Consider the following 12,668-nt stretch of genomic DNA (forward strand, 5'->3'; position numbering starts at 1 on the left):
AACAAGATGAGGTTGTTGCAAGAACACAATAAAACTTTCATTAACTGGTTTAGACAAACAATCTTCGTAGATGATAGTGCTTCGAAGACACTAAGATTGTTAGCTGTTGGTCCAAATCTCAATGTTCCCACTTGGCAGGGATATGATATCAATGGCTATTCTATCTACACAAAGTCACAGGATGCAAAACATAGCGTGCAGAACAGTGGGGTTAGTGTTGACGACCAGTCAGATCACTTTTGTAGTGTTTCTAATAATAATCCAATTCACGCATCCATGCCTTACTATGGAGTCATTGAAGATATTTGGGAGCTTGATTACGGTGAATTTAGAGTGCCTGTGTTCAAGTGTCAATAGGTTAATGGAAATACCGGAGTACACCAAGACAAACTAGGATTTACTTTAGTAGACCTGCAAAAGGTTGGTTACAATGACAACCCATTCATCATGGCAGTGTAAGCTAGACAAGTGTTTTATGTCCAAGATCCATGCAACTCGAGATGGTCAATGGTTCTACCAGGGAGAACAATTTCTATTAGTGACCATATTGATGGTTCATCAGTTGATGTGAGCGAGATGCCAACTTTCTGTCAACAAATGCCTTTCATAAATGGTGAAGATCAGGAGGATGTTGTACATGCAAATCAAAATGATCATGATGAAGGTTTATGGGAGAATAATCATATGTAACTGCTTATGTTTTTATTGGTAATGTATATAACATATCGCATAATTGTAATACATTTATGTATTTGAATATTTTCAACTTAATGCTTATATGTTGTTTATATAATTGACATGTCATGGTAACTTTATTTGTTTCAATTGTGTAGACTCATGACAACACCCCCAAGCTCCCCTCCACATTTAGATATTCCTTTAGATGCTACGTCTAGGAGGACTACACAATCCACTCGGCTGAGAAGGTTGACTGTTCGAAGCTTGGATCAGCCACGACCAACAGTTAACGTCAATCCAGCCACTGGGAGAGGATCAGGGCCTCATAAAGAAAAGTTTCATAGTTATCTGGGAGTTGTAGCACGAGAGAAAATTCCTATTGTCCACTCCAATTGGATTGTTGTACCCGAAACTTTAAAGAATCTTATATGGGATGAAATTTTGGTAAGTCCTTATTTAAGTTGACATTTGTATATGATTTCATATAATAATTTTAAAAATATTATATTTTACTAATTGTTACTCAACAATTTTGTTTTGGAGGGCAAATTTGACATCCCCGAGGGTGACAATGCGAAAAAGAAGGTGTGTCAACGGCCACTACTCAATGGAGGCAATTTAAGCCCTCCCTAACAACAAAATACATTTATGCTGACAGTGAGGGTCAAGCAAAAGATGATCCTTCTATTAAGTATGGTATTGATGCAGCAACTTGGGCCAAATTTGCAAAAAGCCATCAAACCCCTAATTGGCGGGTTTATTTTACTAGCTAGTTCTGTATGCAGCTTGTGAATTTGTTAACATATTTATTTTTTCTAATCCTTGAAAATATGCCATGTTCTTTTGTAAGGAAATATGGAAAAAGGCCCAGGAGATTCAAAAATTCAATGACTGTCCGCACTTGTTGTCTCGTGGAGGTTATGAACTGGTTGAAAAAAAATTAATGGACAAAAAAAGGAAGACACGAGAACACCAAGCAGAATTTACTAAAAATTTGACAGTGAGTGTGGACCCACTATCCCCCATTTCTAGACATTTGAAGTGGAAGATGGCCCGCACAAAGCGATATGGCCAGATGACCTCTACAGCCGCCCAACAAATACCTAACAAAATTGTGAGTAATTACCTCGGCATTTGACAATGGGAATTAATTAATTGTATAATAACAATCTTCGTTGGCTTGTAAATTGATGTTGTGTTGTTCACAGGACTCTTTAGAAAAGCAAACGACGCAGGGCAGCTTTAGATCATGAGGACATATTGAACATGGCTATTGGCTGACCAGAGCATCCAGGTCGTGTCTGTGTGGCAGTGACAGGTGTGACAATCAGTCAATACTTTGGTCAGGCCTCACGTGGCTCCACCACTTCCTCTACATGGATCACTCAACAACAATTGGCTGAAATCATCGGTAACTTAAAGGAAGAATGGAGGAAAGAAGTAAAAGAAGAAAACAAGAACCTTCAGGAAGCGTGGAGGAGGAAGGTAGAAGAGGAAAACCAACGCACTTTAGAGATAATTAAACAAGACTTGAAACAAGCAACCAAATTGGAGTTATCCCAAATTGCATCACAACACTCACCCCCACTTCAGCCACTGGATATACAAGTATTAACTGCATGGGTCAGCATGAAGGGGAGCTGTGCAGAACCTGACACAAATCCAATAGGTAAAGATACTTCTGATTTGCACGTTGATACCATGGGCTTGTATGTAGTTGTTGAGCAGTCTACTCAACTAGTGGCATTGGGAAAAGTGTATGACACTTCATCCACCCTACACAATGTCCCTTATGCAGATGATGTGGTTAGGGTGAGTGTTGTCAAAGTTTGCCACGGTGATGCTCAGGTCCCTTTCCCGACATTAGAAATTTAGTTTGTGAGGCAGGTTGTTGGCACTTTCGTAGGGTGGCCGACACATCTTGTGAAACCCATATCTGATGAGGTATTAAGTTTTGCCTCTAAATAATTAATCACGTTGTTAAATTGTTTGTTAGCGTAATTGATTTTTTTTGTTAACCATGTATGATTCACAAAAGCGTCTGCCCATACCGGTTAAATCTACTTAAATGGGAGAGTTGGTAAAGAACTTGTTTGATATTTACCAAAAGCCAATTGAGTTGGCGTGGGATAGGGCGAAATTCGGGATACCTAATGTCAAAGATGGATTTTTCATCACACACGCAGATGTTAGTGAGATTATTTTAGGTGACAAGTGTTTGAACATATGCATACTATAGTTGTGCCTAATGTAAGTAAATTTGGTTTATTAGGTCTTTTATTTGTAAACTGAGGATGTAAGTTGGTTAAAATATACCATTAACAATATTTATGTGAAATGTTTGAAATAGGTTTATGAATGATTGGAGTACAAGCTTAGGTTATGGATCACTGTATGGTTTCCTTGAACCTCAATGTATCCACAATGCAAAGAACAAACGTGAAGATTGTCAACATTACATTCAAACATGGGTCAAGGAATCACAACGAGAAGTGTACTTGAGACCTTACCTAAATTAGTAAGTTGAATTGATGTTGTAGAATGTGGATATTATGTGAATTATTGTTTCCTAACTAATGTTTTTTGTCTTCAGGGCACATTGGCAACTTGTTGTTCTGTGTCCACGGGACAATATTGTTGTTTGGTTTTGTTCTTTGCGTAAGAAGCCCGATGTTAACATCAAAACTGCAGTGAACAGGTTAGTTTTAACATTATAAGTCAATTGAAATATTGCAATTGTACAGTTTAAAAACAATGATTATTTGATTATATACGTTAATGTCATTTTTAAAATAGTGCAATGAAAACATTAAGCACTACTTTGGAAGGAAAGGCAGATCAAGTTGTGCCTCGATGGATTGAACCAAAGGTATGTCATTATATCAAATGAATATAGCCATCTCCAATGACTGATGTGTGTACCTTAAGTCAACATATTGCATGTAGAGTCATGTTCAAACCGGAGGCTGTGAGTGTGGATATCATGTCATGCATTGGATGTGGTGCATAGTGAGCGGCGGTTTGATGAATGAATGGAATAGGGTGTGTTTACTATAACACGTTTTAGTTGTTATGGAGCTTACTAATTCCAATGTGTTTATGTATGTAAGTCATTTGATATTTACAATTTTGCAGTGGTTTTGTGATGGAACATCGTTAAACAAAGAGGCCATGACAACACTTCGCAACAAATAGGCGAGATATTTTCTCCAGATTAAGAACATGGAAGTTAGAAAAATTTAGATAACATAGGAACATGTTTCTTTGAAACTAAACATTTTCATTGTACAATCATTTGATTACAAACAATTATGGTCAGTTCAAAATAATTTTAGCAGTCATTTACATTTGTGTTAGTAATACTTATATTATAACCTTCATTTTTACCAAGCTCAGGTTCCAGAAAATACCATTTTGATGGTGGGAAATTTTGATGTTTCCATTGCATGTTTTTTTGACGATTTGTTATATCAACATTACATTAGTTCATGGTTCGTTGTCTCTATAACCAAATTTATGCAGCTGTTGAATGGCTATAACTCTATTGCTTTGGACTTAGACCAATCTAGAGCACTAGTGAAAAGAAAGAATGTTGATGTTGAAGAGTTGAAGGCTAACCTAATTGATCGAGGCCGTACCCGAATCAAATAAACATGAAAATGCAGTAACTAGGAAGTGATCCTAGGTCGTTTCCCAACGAGCAGTGACAAACCAAATGTTCATAATATACTTGCAGTAACAGTAACGATGGGGGGGGGGGTTTGTTTGTTTTGTGATTAAAAAACAGAACAAGTAAACTGAAATTCGAAACTACTAATATTAAAAACGGGTTGTTTCCTCTTATTCAGAAGCCATTCTCTTATCCTGGGTTAGAGAATTCGTCCCTAACAGTCAACCACTTAATCCAACTCTATTTCAATTTACTAAACGAAAATCAACTTAGGGTTTTCAATACGTGATTAGGCACCACATACACCAGTTAGCCCTTCGTCCATTAAGCATGAACGCAAGTTAGGCTCAGAGGCAATTAATCGAACACGAAGCGTGCACTGATTAATATTCATGAATTTGGGATACTGGTGAAGGGAGAACTGCCAGGAAACCACATTACAAGCGAAACCTCAAAGAGAGTTGGGCTTCGTCCTCAAAAGGAAACAACACCAGAAAATCTAGCCTTCCATGGATTCAAACAGAAAACGCAATTGAAACATGAAGCAGAAACGTAAATGAACGGAAACGTAAATGAACAGAAATGTAAACGAACAGAAATGTAAAATGGAACAGAAACGTAAATGAGAGTAGAAGGAGAAGCAAGAACGAAATTGTAATTAGAAGCAGAAAACGTAAAATTGCATTATGAACTCAGAAACGTCAAAACAGAAAAACGAAAACCCTAAAAACAAAGCTCTCAATAATGAATAACATAACAGAATAGAATGCCTTGCACGAATCCCAAGGCAGCTATTTAAAAAAAAAGTCACTGGGCCCTATTACAATACTCTGGCCCAAAACGAAATAAACACTGAACAACATAAAATAAAATTGCGAAATTTCCTAATTAGAAATTAACTAAGGTAAGCGCTGCTTTATTTGCCCTCTTCAAGTCCACAACCAAAATCCGGATTAAGCCCAATGTTTCATTAATTCCTGAAATTAGATTAAAAACATCAAATTAGCTAATTGAGCCCAAATAATAAAACTGCCTAATTAATTGACAATTAAGACCAATCAATAATTAAAATGGTGCAAAAAGAGTTTAGAAAATAGAAGAAAATGATGGCACATCACTAATGGATAAGGAAACAAAGTTGCAATGCATTATGGAGGAGAATGAGAAGTTGAATTTGCAGCTTGAAAAAAGCATGTCATCACAAAGAGAACATGAAACACACATATTCTTGAATTAATCAAGGTACTCATTAATTTATTTATTATTCATGCTTAACACTGGCTCAAGAATTAATGTATCATTCTTGAATTAATAAAAAGAATAAGTGGACCAAAAAATTTAATTATTGAATTAATGTATCATTCTGGTAACTTGGGGTTGATTTTGCTTTGGCAACAAACTTTGATCCAGCAACTGGAAAACAATTCAATCCCAAGGCATCCACACCAGCATACTCAACATTCTTCGCAGAGGCTTTGATTGCAGAATCAGAAGTTGACAAAGACATTATTGGAATTCATCCTACAATGGGAGGTGGAAGTGGCATGAATCACTTCCTTCGTTGTTTCCCAACAACATTCTTTGATGTAGGGATAGCAAAACAGCATGCTGTTACATTTGCTATTGGCCTACCCTGTGAAGGTTTTATGCCTTTTGTGTAATTAACTCGTGATTCTTCCAAAGAGCTTTTGATCAAGTATGCATATGATAACTTATTTCTCAACATCTTCATCTTTGTACAAAAAAAAATTGATTCCCTATTATCAGTTAATGATAACATGAAGATGATGAGTTACTATTAGCTATGGTTTGGACATGATTAATGTATAATGTATATTGTTCCCTTTGTAATCAATGCTAAGTATTTGTTCTTTGTACATTCGAAGGTGGTGCATGATGTGGATGTGTAGCATTTGCCTGTAAGATTTGCAGTAGACCGAGGTGGATTAGTTGGACTAGATGGTTCCACACATTGGTGCGTTTGATGTCACTTTTGTGGCATGCCACCCTAACATGGGGGTGATGGCTGCTTCTGATGAAGCAAAGCTTTTTCACATGGTTGCCACTGCAGCTACCATTAGTGATCGACCGAGTTGTTTCCGATACCTGAGGGGAAATGGAGTTAGTGTTGAACTATCACCAGGGAATAAAGGCATTCCTCTTGAGGTAAGTTACAAGAATGGCATACAACAATGATAGTAATATATTCAAAGAGAAATTTCACTCTAAGGATACTTCTCTGCTGAACATATGATCTTTGGAGGTGGGTTTTTGGATAGAGTTTTTTTGTTGCCAAAAGCATTTGTATCTCCATTTTTTATCTGTAAATATCAAGAGAAAAATTATTCATCATGTTAGGTCTCCAAGTGGCTTCTGTAATGTTATTGCATTAGTTTCTATATGATAATTAGCAATTCAAATACAATTGTTCTTTAGTCTTCATGTATAGTAGAACTAATGTGTTTCCTACTTTTATTAGTTGAGGGTGCTGATCCAAAAAGGAGAGATAAGTTAAGTGAGCTGCTTCCTCATGTGCCTTCTCTTTTTTCCCTTTGCTTCCATCAATGTACTATATCTCTACATGACCATAAACCAATTCTCTTGCATTATTGCAGCTATCCAAACTCAAAGTTTGGTTTTAGAGGCCCAAATACATCACAAGAAAATTGTTATCTGGAGATCTTGACCTTGGAATTGTTGGACTCGATACTTTCAATGAACATGGCCAGGTCAGCATTTTTGCATTTACATATTAGTGCCACTATGTAATCACCAAACATAAATTGTTTTATCGTCTAATTTTCTTAGATTAGGGTAGTGAAGATCTTATCATTATCCATGAGGCTCTTGAGTATGGTGATTGTCATTTATCCGTTGCAGTGAGTTTAAATTATGATGTTACTAGATTTTACTCCTATCATTGTTTTGTACAATCAATTGTCTGTTATTTTAGATTCCCCAATATGGAATATTTGAAAATGTAAATTCAATGGACAAGCTTGCAAAAATGCCTCAATGGACAGAAGAAAAGCCTCTACGAGTTGCTATCGGTTTCACCTATGTAAGTGTTTAAAGTGCAACTGTTGTATCCAACCATTTATCTATGTGCTAGAGTTTCTACTGTTAGTTTTAAAAAGAGAAAAAATGATTTTAATTTTGGACCTACTTTTCAACTAGGGCCTAAATTTATGAAAGAGAATGGACTTAAGCATGTCACATTTTCAACTGCTGATGGAGCACAGGAGGCAGCTCCTGCGGTGAGAGATAGTGTTTGTTTTATTAGAAGTTGCTCATTTAAAATTTGTAATTATCAAGCATATAATTGACCATTCTGTGTTATGACAAGATCTCTTTTTTTCTGCTGCCAGAATGGTTTGGGTTTGGGATGATCTTGCTTGCTATAGTTATTTATAGATAATATATCTTTGTTCTATAGCCTCATATACTAGCAATAGTTAAACACTGTTTTGATCCCAAAATTCATAGATATATATTCAATCAATGTCTAGGGGCTGAAACTGATGATGTTCAAATTTCATATATAGGATACAAGATTGTTTAACTGCAGATACATTGTATTTGGCTAATTGTTGCTAGATATGCATACAATTGTTAACAGAATTCTAAGATAAGATATTTTGAGAGAAATGAAAAACTTTAGAAATGAGAAAAGGGAAATATTATTAGGCACTAAACTCAAGGTTACAGTTTAGAATTTAAAGAGTGAACAGTTAGTTATGATAGTTGTCAACTGGTGTCATTAACTAACTCACTAACTTGGTAAACTAACTCACTAGAACTAACTAGTGTAACTGATGGTCTGATACAAGGAAAGCAGTTGAATAACTTCAACTCTTACAATACTCTAATAGTTGTCAATGTTTTGCATTCAGTGAATTAAACTTATGTGTTTCTTGAATGTTCCCTAAAAATATTTTTTTCTGATGCCAAATATTATTAGCTATATATGCTTTTGTTGTAATCTACACATTGTCGTTGTTAAGGTATGTGTGCCATGGTGATCAACATTTATTAAAGTGTCCAGTTTTGATGACAGCATTACTTTGTAAAGTAAAGAATGAGGATATGAGTGATGTCACAGCTTGCCCAACCAAATCATTTTTCTGCATATTCTGTCGCAGGAGAATGAGAATGCGAAAGATTTTAAAAATTATGCAATGCTTTTATTGAATTCTGAAGTTTCATCAAATTAACAATTTCTCGTTGGCTTTTGTTAAACTTTAGGTACTTCCTGATGTAAGCTCCATTGGAGCTTGTAGGCCTAGGATCTTCTTCATCAATGGATTCCTTTGCTTCTTGGAAGATAAATGGCAGCGGAATGGAGAAGGAAGAGAGAGATGAGACGCCACTTCAAGGAGAAGATGAGTCTAGAAGAAGCTCACCACCACAGGAGGCCATGGATAAGAGCTTGGAGGAAGAAAGAGATGAATGAAGGGAGAGGAAGAGAAGAGCACAAAATTTTGTGCTCTAAAAGAGCTTTGAAATCTGAAGTTTAATATTCAAATGATCAAAGTTGAAAAAAATGCACACACATGACCTCTATTTATAGCCTTAGTGTCACACAAAATTGGAGGGAAATTTGAATTTCAATTCAAATTTCACTTGAATTTGAAATTGAATTTGTGGAGCCAAAATTTCACTAATTATGATTAGTGAATTTTAGTTATGGTTCAGCCCAGTAATCCAAGATCAATTCCAAGATTCTCCACTAAGTGTGCTTAGGTGTCATGAGACATGTAAAGCATGAAGGGCATGCACAAAGTGTGACTATATGATGTGGCAATGGGGTGTAGTAAGCAAATGCTCACCTCCCCCTCTAAAATTTAATTGGATTGGGCTTCTACCAATTCAATTAAATTTATTTCCAACCACACACATAAAATATTCACTTAGTGCATGTGAAATTACAAAACTACCCCTAATACAAAAACTAGTCTAGGTGCCCTAAAATACAAAGGCTGAAAAATCCTATATTTTTAGGGTACCCTACCTACAATATGGAGCCCTAAATACAAGGAGCAAATATAATGACATCCTAGTCTAATATGTACAAAGAGAATTGGACCCAAACTTGGCCCATGGGCTCAGAAATCTACCCTGAGGTTCATGAGAACCCTAGGGTCTTCTTCAGCAGCTTTAGCCCAATCCTCTTGGAGCCTCTTGCTCATGGCTCTAGTGACTGGTCCCTTCCTAGGGAGGATTGCATCACTTCCATTGTGTGTGTGTGTGTGTTTATGTTTTATTCTATGAGGAGAAGTTGTGGGATGTGAAATGTGGTTAACTACTGGGCCAAAGGTTTGTTGGCATTGCGGTCTACTTTTAGTGAAATGACTAAACAAACTTGGGAATTCTTTATGTGGCAACATCTATTATTGGGATTGTTGGTTAGGATTTTACTCATTTCATGGTGCAAGCAACAAACTATTTTTTTAGAAATTATATTCCTTTCCCAGACATTAACTGCTGCCAGTATATGCTAGATGCCTGGATGTCAAATTTATGATTTATCTAAGTAATTGTTTGTCTTTTCTCTTTTTAGATGGGGATAGCTGATGCTATCTTGGACATTGTAAGTAATGGGACCACACTGAGAGAAAACAACTTGAAGGAAATCAAAGGAGGAGTTGTTTTGGAAAGCCAGGTTATCAATTGTTAACTTTTCTAACCTTCACTATCATGATTTGTTGGTTTTTCAATTAAAAAAATTAGTAGGCATGGGAAACCTACTCTGTATTATGCATTGTCGGGTTCTGTCTCACTCTGGCAATTGAATGCTCTTCAGGTTGTGTTTATTGCAAGCAGGAAATCGATGATCCAACAAAAAGGAGTACTTGAAACAACACAAGAGATGCTTGAGAGGTTGGAAGCACATCTGAGGGCCATTGGGTAATTCATGGTGCATAGTTTATAATTCCCAATCCCCCCTTACTCCACCAGTGTCTTCCTTTATTTTAATTCCATTTTCTAATGCTAGACTTGACAGGTTACTATAAACATGAGGGGAAGCAGTGCAGAGGAAGTGGCTAAGATAATACTGATGTTGGATCAAGTGGCCTCGGAATAATTAAGAAGGGGGGGTTGAATTAATTATTAGTGAAACTTTACTAATTAAAAAAAACTTATCCTTCTTAATGTAACTAGATTCAATTAGGCTTTTACTACAAAGTTAAGAAAGTAAAAAACAGAAATAGAAACTTAACCAAAAGTAAAAGCGATAATTAAAGTGCACAGCAGAAATTAAAGAGTGTAGGGAAGAAGAAGACAAACACAAGAATTTATACTGATTCGGCAACAACCCGTGCCTACATCCAATCCCCAAGCGACCTGCGGTCCTTGAGATTTCTTTTCAACCTTGTAAAAACCTTTACAAGCAAAGATCCACAAGGGATGTACCCTCCCTTGTTCTCTTTGAACAACCAAGTGGATGTACCCTCCACTTGAACTGATCCACAAGAGATGTACCTTCTCTTGTTCTCAGTTACAACAACCCAAGTAGATGTACCCTCTACTTGTACCACAAAGGATGTACCCTCCAATGTGTTAAGACAAAGTTCTCAGGCGGTTAGTCCTTTGAAACTTTGTGAAGGGGAAACAAAAGATATCTCAGACGGTTAGTCCTTTGAAATCTTTTGTTTAAGGGAAAGGGAAGAATCAAAAGAATTCTCAGACTGTGTCATTTTGAATTCTTTGAAAAGGGAGAAGGGAGACACAAAAGAATTCAGGCGATTAATCCTTTGTTCTTTTGGAAAAGGGAGAAGAGAGACACAAAAAGAATTCAGGCGGTTAGTCCTTGTCGAATTCTTTTTGGCAAAGGGAGAAGAGAATGAAAAAGATGAATAGCACACTTTTGTTTTCTATGAAAGAACAAGGTTTGGAAACCAGAAAACTTAGAAAGCTTTTTGCAAAAGAAGAAGAAGAAAAAGTTCAAGAAGATGTTCAAAAAGTTATGTAAAAAGTTATATCAAGTTCATAAAATGCAAGTCAAGGTCTTGCTTTTATAGACTCTTCATGTCTGGTCAAGAAAACCATTGGAAGAGTTATAACCTTGAGAAAATCTTGAGAAAACCATTGGAAGAATTACATCTCTTTATTTTTATTCAAAACTTGTCACTGGTAATCGATTACCAAAACCATGTAATCGATTACACAAAGCATTTTATGAAAAGATGTGACTCTTCACAATTGAATTTGAATTTCAACGTTCAGATACACTGGTAATCGATTACCAATATATTGTAATCGATTACACCATTTAAAAAACAATTGGAACATTGCAAATTCAGGTAAAAGCTTTTGAAATCAAACTTTGCCACTGGTAATCGATTACAGGAAATGGGTAATCGATTACCAAAGAGTAAAAACTCTGGTAACTTAGAAAATTTTGATAAAAAATCTTTTGAAAAACAAAATTGTGCTATGTTTGTTTTTTGAAAAATCTTTTCAATACTTCCCTTGTGAAGTCTTCTTGATTGCTTCTCTTGAATCTTGAATTCATCTTCTCTTGAATCTTGAAATCAAACTTCTCTTGATTCTTGAATCTTCTTGATTTCTTCTCATGAAACTTGAAATTAATCTTGATCTTGAACTTGTTGACTCAATCTTAAAATCATTCTTTGGGCTTTTGTCATCATCTTTGTCATCATCAAAACTACTTGAATCAACTTGATTCATCATCATGAAGCTTGCTTCTACAACTAAGTCAACCATCATTAATAGGTTTGCAGGTGTGATATGAAATGAAATTTGCTAACCCGGCTTTCCTAAACAACTTATTCCTTTCATCATTTGTTTTCTGCATTAGCAAAATCTGATGTACATCAGAAAAAACCAGCAAAACCAGCATTCAGAGATTGATTGACAAGTTTGCCAAGTTTTATACCTCAAGTTAGTCATACATAATCTGCAACATTTGTTTTAATCATTCTTGTACTGATTTATTTTTTGTTTCATGTAGCCATTTTAATTCACCTTTTGATATAGAGAACATTTTAGACTTATATGATATCTATTTTGTGTTTTTTTTGTGTAAGAGAGAGATAGAGAAACTGGGAAAGGGAGGAATATGCCTTTTTATTATTGTTTAATTTTAAATTGGAAATCCTTTTTTTTTTGTCCTGAGAGAGTAATGACACCAAAATTTTACTCTGGTTATCTTGTTAGAATTGTTCCATATATGCTCTTAAGATCCGTTCAATAACTTGAGCATGATTGTTTTAGCTTAGTAATCAACATACTAAGTACATCTCTTGTGTATTAAATGACCCTTACATCAAGCATAATTATCAATATTGTGGACTAT

At 35.7% G+C, this 12,668-nt stretch overlaps 1 pseudogene; it reads left to right on the forward strand.

The window, feature by feature from the left end:
• Nucleotides 1-2,746: 2,746 nt before the first annotated feature.
• Nucleotides 2,747-12,099, forward strand: LOC100778372 (uncharacterized; annotated as a pseudogene).
• The last annotated feature ends 569 nt before the right edge of the window (nucleotides 12,100-12,668 follow it).

This window comes from Glycine max, chromosome 14 (genome assembly GCF_000004515.6).
Source record: "Glycine max cultivar Williams 82 chromosome 14, Glycine_max_v4.0, whole genome shotgun sequence".
In the NCBI taxonomy this organism is placed as follows: Eukaryota; Viridiplantae; Streptophyta; class Magnoliopsida; order Fabales; family Fabaceae; genus Glycine; species Glycine max.